Here is an 8,481-nt window from a genome sequence, read left to right on the forward strand (position 1 = left end):
ATCTGGGTTGAATTCATCACTTGCTCACTACACCATTCCAGTTTTGACCCAGTCATTTGCAAATCAGTCTTTACTCCTCTCCCCATGGGAACAGTCCAGCCTGAACTGGCAGGTCAGGGCCTCCCTGGACTGCAAACAAGCATTCTTGGATCAGTTTTGGATTATCAACCCTCATCAGCCAGGCTAGCTTGGATCCAGTGGCACAGTGAGCATGGGACCCATGTCTGGGCATACCCCTCCCACTTAAAGTGACCAAAGCAAAAGGAACAGATGATGGATGAAATGTGAACAATGTAAACATTGACCCTGGGTTTAATCATCGCTTTATTCCTCACCACACCACCCCAGTTTGGACCCAGCCACATGCAAATCAGTCATGATCCTGCTCTCCATTGGAACAGGCCAGCCTGAACCACCAGGCCGGGTCCTCCCTGGACCGGACACAAGCATCCTGGGATGGGTTTTGGGGTATCACCCCGTCATCAGCCAAGCTAGCTTGAATCCAGTGGCACAGTGAGCACAGGAACCACGTCTGAGTTCACCCTTCCCACTTATGGCAACAAAAACAAGAATAGATGATGGATGGAATGCAGAACAAATCATACATTCGTCCCAGTCACGTCATCAGTTTACCCACAGTCGGAACATCAAACATTCACATCCATTCACCCCAGTCATCAGCTTTTCTTTAACCTTTTCTGCTTCAATTGCAATTCATCGCAGCAGTATTTTGCATACTGCAGGATCTGATCAATTGGTTTGTTCTGCCAACCAATCAAATGCTGCTGGATCACGCTGTTTATTTCTGACTTCAAAGGCTTCAAACCCTGCGCAAATCTAAACACAAAATGCCCCATATCCTTTGCCTCAGTGGTCTCTGTACTACTGAAATGTTTGAAAGCCTGTAACAATCTCTCATAACAGGCACTTATCGACTCCTTGGTATATTGGGCCATTTGTCAATTTTCAGCGAATTAATATCTTTTAGGGACACCTTTACCTTTAAAAACGCAATCACTTTATGATACTTTGTCATCACAATCAGAGACGGACCCTTTGTCAACTGATGTCGCATGGGTTCCTTCTCAGGCCAATTGTAGGAAGTTGGCTCTGTATGTGCTATTTCAAAGTAAGGAATAGCATGCACAGAGTCCAAGGGTTCCCCTTAGAGGTAAAATAGTGGTAAAAATAGATAATACTAATGCTCTATTTTGTGGTAGTGTGGTCGAGCAGTAGGCTTATCCAAGGAGTAGTGTTAAGCATTTGTTGTACATACACATAGACAATAAATGAGGTACACACACTCAGAGACAAATCCAGCCAATAGGTTTTGTATAGAAAAATATCTTTTCTTAGTTTATTTTAAGAACCACAGGTTCAAATTCTACATGTAATATCTCATTCGAAAGGTATTGCAGGTAAGTACTTTAGGAACTTTAAATCATAAAAATTGCATGTATACTTTTCAAGTTATTGACAAATAGCTGTTTTAAAAGTGGACACAGTGCAATTTTCACAGTTCCTAGGGGAGGTAAGTATTTGTTAGGTTAACCAGGTAAGTAGGACACTTACAGGGCTTAGTTCTTGGTCCAAAGTAGCCCACCGTTGGGGGTTCAGAGCAACCCCAAAGTTACCACACCAGCAGCTCAGGGCCGGTCAGGTGCAGAGTTCAAAGTGGTGCCCAAAACACATAGGCTTCAATGGAGAAGGGGGTGCCCCGGTTCCAGTCTGCCAGCAGGTAAGTACCCGCGTCTTCGGAGGGTAGACCAGGGGGGTTTTGTAGGGCACCGGGGGGGACACAAGCCCACACAGGAATTTCACCCTCAGCAGCGCGGGGGCGGCCGGGTGCAGTGTAGAAACAAGCGTCGGGTTCGCAATGTTAGTCTATGAGAGATCTAGGGATCTCTTCAGTGCTGCAGGCAGGCAAGGGGGGGGTTCCTCGGGGAAACCTCCACTTGGGCAAGGGAGAGGGACTCCTGGGGGTCACTTCTCCAGTGAAAGTCCGGTCCTTCAGGTCCTGGGGGCTGCGGGTGCAGGGTCTCTCCCAGGCGTCGGGTTTTGGATTCAAGGAGTCGCGGTCAGGGGAAGCCTCGGGATTCCCTCTGCAGGCGGCGCTGTGGGGGCTCAGGGGGGACAGGTTTTTGTACTCACAGTATCAGAGTAGTCCTGGGGTCCCTCCTGAGGTGTTGGATCTCCACCAGCCGAGTCGGGGTCGCCGGGTGCAGTGTTGCAAGTCTCACGCTTCTTGCGGGGAGCTTGCAGGGTTCTTTCAAGGCTGCTGGAAACAAAGTTGCAGCCTTTCTTGGAGCAGGTCCGCTGTCCTCGGGAGTTTCTTGTCTTTTCGAAGCAGGGGCAGTCCTCAGAGGATGTCGAGGTCGCTGGTCCCTTTGGAAGGCGTCGCTGGAGCAGGATCTTTGGAAGGCAGGAGACAGGCCGGTGAGTTTCTGGAGCCAAGGCAGTTGTCGTCTTCTGGTCTTCCTCTGCAGGGGTTTTCAGCTAGGCAGTCCTTCTTCTTGTAGTTGCAGGAATCTAATTTTCTAGGGTTCAGGGTAGCCCTTAAATACTAAATTTAAGGGCGTGTTTAGGTCTGGGGGGTTAGTAGCCAATGGCTACTAGCCCTGAGGGTGGGTACACCCTCTTTGTGCCTCCTCCCAAGGGGAGGGGGTCACAATCCTAACCCTATTGGGGGAATCCTCCATCTGCAAGATGGAGGATTTCTAAAAGTTAGAGTCACTTCAGCTCAGGACACCTTAGGGGCTGTCCTGACTGGCCAGTGACTCCTCCTTGTTGCTTTCTTTGTTCCCTCCAGCCTTGCCGCCAAAAGTGGGGGCCGTGGCCGGAGGGGGCGGGCAACTCCACTAAGCTGGAGTGCCCTGCTGGGCTGTGACAAAGGGGTGAGCCTTTGAGGCTCACCGCCAGGTGTCACAGCTCCTGCCTGGGGGAGGTGTTAGCATCTCCACCCAGTGCAGGCTTTGTTACTGGCCTCAGAGTGACAAAGGCACTCTCCCCATGGGGCCAGCAACATGTCTCTGGTGTGGCAGGCTGCTGGAACTAGTCAGCCTACACAGACAGTCGGTTAAGTTTCAGGGGGCACCTCTAAGGTGCCCTCTGGGGTGTATTTTGCAATAAAATGTACACTGGCATCAGTGTGCATTTATTGTGCTGAGAAGTTTGATACCAAACTTCCCAGTTTTCAGTGTAGCCATTATGGTGCTGTGGAGTTCGTGTTTGACAGACTCCCAGACCATATACTCTTATGGCTACCCTGCACTTACAATGTCTAAGGTTTTGTTTAGACACTGTAGGGGTACCATGCTCATGCACTGGTACCCTCACCTATGGTATAGTGCACCCTGCCTTAGGGCTGTAAGGCCTGCTAGAGGGGTGTCTTACCTATACTGCATAGGCAGTGAGAGGCTGGCATGGCACCCTGAGGGGAGTGCCATGTCGACTTACTCGTTTTGTCCTCACTAGCACACACAAGCTGGCAAGCAGTGTGTCTGTGCTGAGTGAGAGGTCTCCAGGGTGGCATAAGACATGCTGCAGCCCTTAGAGACCTTCCTTGGCATCAGGGCCCTTGGTACTAGAAGTACCAGTTACAAGGGACTTATCTGGATGCCAGGGTCTGCCAATTGTGGATACAAAAGTACAGGTTAGGGAAAGAACACTGGTGCTGGGGCCTGGTTAGCAGGCCTCAGCACACTTTCAATTGTAAACATAGCATCAGCAAAGGCAAAAAGTCAGGGGGCAACCATGCCAAGGAGGCATTTCCTTACACCAATCGACAGCCAATTTTTACTCAACCTGCAAATCACTTTAAAGAACAATGTCAATGTATTCAAATCTTCCCACAACACTTTTGTAATTTTCACAAATTTCTCAACCTGCCTGTACCATTACACAGGTTTCTCTCTCATATTTGGAAAATCATTTGTGAAAGACGCAATGTCACTTCTACTCCAGGGTACACAAACAAATCCTCCACCAGGAACTTCTCTCATGGGAAGCATGTGCACATCTTCCTCATTCTCCTCTGCTGTAGCTGGAGGCATTTCAATCCTCACTTTCTTTTGATCCTTCTTCTCTGTCTATGGACCTTCCCATCTGCTTTTTATCGCCATGTCTGAACACAACTAAGTAGTTCCCTAATCTATAATTTAATTCCTGGATCTTTCATGTTTGCAATACGTCGATCTGTGATACTCAAGCAGTAATTTCCTTGCAATGCTTTAGACTTGTCCAAATCAATTTCATATGTTTGAACAAAATCAGCTAACTTCTTGTGAACCTGTCCTGCATGTATTGTAATCTCTTTGTATATGAAACGTAATTCATCCGCCCTATAAGTGCCTAACTGGGCTAAGCCAGGTGTTCCTCATATCATCTCATTCAACTCGAACTTCAATCTGGGACTTGAAATATTCTTCATCTAAATCCTGCTTCATGTCGTGATTCTAAAGCTCTAAGCCAATCATCTAACTCTTGTGAACTGAAACCATTTGTCAATTTTCAGCGAATTAATATCTTTTAGGGACACCTTTACCTTTAAAAACGCAATCACTTTATGATACTTTGTCATCACAATCAGAGACGGACCCTTTGTCAACTGATGTCGCATGGGTTCCTTCTCAGGCCAATCGACAGCCAATTTTTACTCAACCTGCAAATCACTTTAAAGAACAATGTCAATGTATTCAAATCTTCCCACAACACTTTTGTAATTTTCACAAATTTCTCAACCTGCCTGTACCATTACACAGGTTTCTCTCTCATATTTGGAAAATCATTTGTGAAAGATGCAATGTCACTTCTACTCCAGGGTACACAAACAAATCCTCCACCAGGAACTTAGTGGCTTAGCACCATTATTTGGGTCCCCTACTCCGTGCATATCGTTTATGCGCTGGAGTATAAATATGGCAGTAGGGGGTTAGCGTCATGTTGTGGACGGATACGCCTACCTTGTATCTAATTAGCGCAAGGCAGTTTGCCACATCCTCAATATGGCGCTAACTCCTATATTTTGGAGCAAGAAGGGTCTAATGTCAAAATATAAATATGGAGTTAAGTTTGCGTTGTTTTAGCGTGAAAAGAAAATGACGCTAAAACGTCACAAACCAAGTATAAATATGCCCCAAAATATTCTCAAACTTTTTTTGGTCTTTCACCTTCAAGTAACTATATATAAAATAGCACACAGCTTAAATGAAAAACAAAATGTGAATTAATCACTCCAACAATTGTGGCTGGTGCAGTGAAGGATAGTGATGTGTATGTTTAGTGCTACGCGGTCCCAGTCTGTGATAGAAATCACTGTGAATATGTAATTATTTGACTCTTGCATTACATACAGCATAAGGCTGCCACAAAATGCGCAAAAGGTTTTTAGATAACTTGCTTCCAAATTATAGATTTTGGTAATATCCAGACACAGTAAGTAGTGAATTGTATTATAACCATCTTTTAAAAGTGCACACTTCACATTTCAGCAGGTAACTTCCTGGCAATACCACTCAAAAAGAATGAATGTGTGTCATCAGAAAGCTTCAAGTGATTCAGTCAATTAAAGCCAATACCAGCTTCCAAGCACTCTTTACATTTGAAGACTGACCAGTTGTGCGCACTTACATTTCTTTGAGGATGCAGGCACCCAGGCAAGAAGGCTTGTTTAGCTGTCTGCCCCTCCCTCGGTTTCACAGACCAGGAGATGCATGGATGTCATTTAAAGGTCACCAGGGGTCACAGCTGTGACCCCTGGCTTGTCACTTGGGCCACTGGGCACTGTCTTTGGGATCCCTGGCCTCAGAGATGGCAAAATCAGTGTCAGGAGCCCAATGGTAGTGCGCCCATATGAACATCTTTGAGGCTCCTTTCTCGTGTTTTCTCTCATTTTTTTATTATACTAATAAATATTAAATAATATTCAATTATTCTCTATTAGTGTAATAACAATGCAATTAGTGGACTACGGCTCCCCCTGGCAGCCGAGGCAAGTAAAAATTGTTTTAAATGCATTTTGTGTGTGTGCTTGAGTGTGGGTTTGTGTGGGAGAGAGAGAGGGTGTAAGTGTGAATGTGTGTATGTGTAAGCATGTGTGTGATGTCACTTCCGCCTTCCGTGACATTTTGGTGAACTGACTTCATGGGGAGGCCCCCTGCCTTTACTCCAGCCCAAGCATTTCAACTCTCAGGGTTAACCGTCCCGGGGCTGTTGTCTTTTCTCAAAGATTGGGGTCACTGTTTTACTTGAATTAAAAAACGTATGTGCACGTGGTACCCCTCCGACTCCCCCCCCCTGTAACAGCTAAAAACCCGTGTGTTAAACTCCCGTGAACCAAAAGTGGGAAAAAGCCCATGAACTGCGGGTGTGCAGCGCTATGGGAGGAACTGAAGCGGGAGCCTTCTTGGGGTGACACCTCTGTGGAAGGGCGACTTCCTGCTCCAGGTGACACAGAGCGGGTGTAAAATGTGTACAATAGGCAGGAGCTTTGGAAATCCTTCAAAATACTCCCCTCCGTGCATTAAAGACTCGCTGCGTCTTTTCATAGCGCTTCTGCCGAGTACTTCAAGGCACAGACCCAAGCAAGAGGGGTGGGTGGTTGTGGGGGGGGGAAGGGGGGATTAATGGACTTGTTTGTAAAAACGGGTTAGTGCAAGCCAACAGAGGACAAATGCAGGAATGTGACACTAAAGTGCAACTTCCCATACCGGGAGTCGAACCCGGGCCGCCTGGGTGAAAACCAGGAATCCTAACCGCTAGACCATATGGGAGGCGATATGGCACCCTAAGGCTCACTCTCCTATAGTAAGAGCTACTGTCCGCCAAGGGCTGTTCATGAGTGCAGTGCATTTACCAGCCCCGACACACAGCAGTAAAATACAAACACATTAACAAAGGTGGCTCCTTACAGGAGTAAAACATGAAGAATTAAAATGTGGTAGGATTTCTTAAGAAAGATTTCTTAGGAAAGACTTCTGAGTGCCCCATAGTAAAAAGTAGAATTTTATGGCTCTGCCTTAAGGCCTGCCAATGCGGAAGGACTCGGAAAGAGGAACGGCTGGGGGGCGGTGGGGGGGCATGCCGCGACACTGCTCCTCATTTTATATACAATAGACGTGTTATATGACACCACTGGGGATGCAGTTCCCACTCTCAGTACAACACACATCAGGCCGAGCCTCTCCTCTGTTCTTCTCTCCAAGGGCAATGTATGGGTCCTGCCCTTCTCAGTATTCTACATTCTCTCTTATCCCTGGGCTTTGCCCAGCATCCTACCTTCTCCCTGGTCCGAGGCATTGCACAACATCATACCGTGTCCTGGTCCCTGCGCAGCATCCTACCTCCTCCCTGGTTCGTGGGTTCTGCACAGCATCTTACCTTTTCCGTGGATTCTGCACAGCATCCTACCTTTTCCCTTATCACTCCGTTCTGCACAGCATCCTACCTTTACCCTTCTCCCTGGGCTCGGCACAGCATCCTACCTTCTCTGTGAACCTACCTTCTCCGTCAACTGCACAGCGTCCTACCTTCTCCCTCACTCCAGCAGCCGCTCCCGTTTCACTTCACAGTGATGCTATACGGTATGTGACCGCGTGGCCTAATGGATAAGGCGTCTGACTTCGAATCAGAAGATTGAGGGTTCGAGTCCCTTCGTGGTCGGCTGTGCATGTCTAATTTCACCTGCACAAAACGTATTTTTAGTTAAATACACGAACAGGCCGCACATTCTATTGTAAAGCATTTACACAGATCACTAGTGATAATTTTAATCTGAAGCATAAAATACTGAAGATCCGAGGGACCCCACCTGCTCCGCTTTGCTCCCTGTGATGCTGATGCTGGCGGCGGAGTTTAGTGACCGACGCGGCATCAATGACGACACATTCACAGCAAAGGCTGCTCCTCGGCCTCGAGAAAGGACACGGGAAAGAAACTGTGAAGGACAAAATCAGAGATGGGAGGATTCATTTATCAATCAATAACAAACATGGAGAGGGAGGGACGCCCGAACAAAGCTACTGAGCTTAGCTTAGGCATTACCTTTATAGGTTTTAGGTTCAACACAGTGTGACGTCAGTGATGTACTGCAGTGATGGTGATACTCACTCTGGAGATGCACAGTGAAGTGTGACGGTGTGATGGGAATAGGGGACCCCAAGGTGATGTTTGGATAGTAAATGAAAAACATCATTTGGGTGCAATGGGTCGAGTGGGCGGGATCGGAGGGGCGCGATGAGCCCCAACTTTTTTAACTAAAGAAAAACCCTCCCCCTACTTATTAAAAGGCAACAGGTCCAGGACCGTAAACTCCGAACGTGAAAATGCTTCCGTTTAAGTTTCATTCAGGGAGTCTCCTGTGCTGTGAGACCGAGGGAGGGGCAGGCAGCTTAACAACAAACAAGCCTTCTTGCCAGAGTGCCTCCTCCCCTAAAGAAATGCAGATGTGCACAGCTGGATAATCTGCAAACGTAAAGGGGGCTT

General features: G+C 47.2%; 2 non-coding genes across 2 annotated transcripts; one reads left to right on the forward strand and one right to left on the reverse strand.

Annotated features, from left to right (window-relative positions):
- Window positions 1-6,698: 6,698 nt before the first annotated feature.
- Window positions 6,699-6,770, reverse strand: TRNAE-UUC (transfer RNA glutamic acid (anticodon UUC)). The gene has a single exon. It is a non-coding gene; the product is annotated as a tRNA-Glu (tRNA).
- An 816-nt stretch (window positions 6,771-7,586) lies between these two features.
- TRNAR-UCG (transfer RNA arginine (anticodon UCG)) lies at window positions 7,587-7,659 on the forward strand. The gene has a single exon. It is a non-coding gene; the product is annotated as a tRNA-Arg (tRNA).
- The last annotated feature ends 822 nt before the right edge of the window (window positions 7,660-8,481 follow it).

This window comes from Pleurodeles waltl, chromosome 4_2 (assembly GCF_031143425.1).
Source record: "Pleurodeles waltl isolate 20211129_DDA chromosome 4_2, aPleWal1.hap1.20221129, whole genome shotgun sequence".
In the NCBI taxonomy this organism is placed as follows: domain Eukaryota; kingdom Metazoa; phylum Chordata; class Amphibia; order Caudata; family Salamandridae; genus Pleurodeles; species Pleurodeles waltl.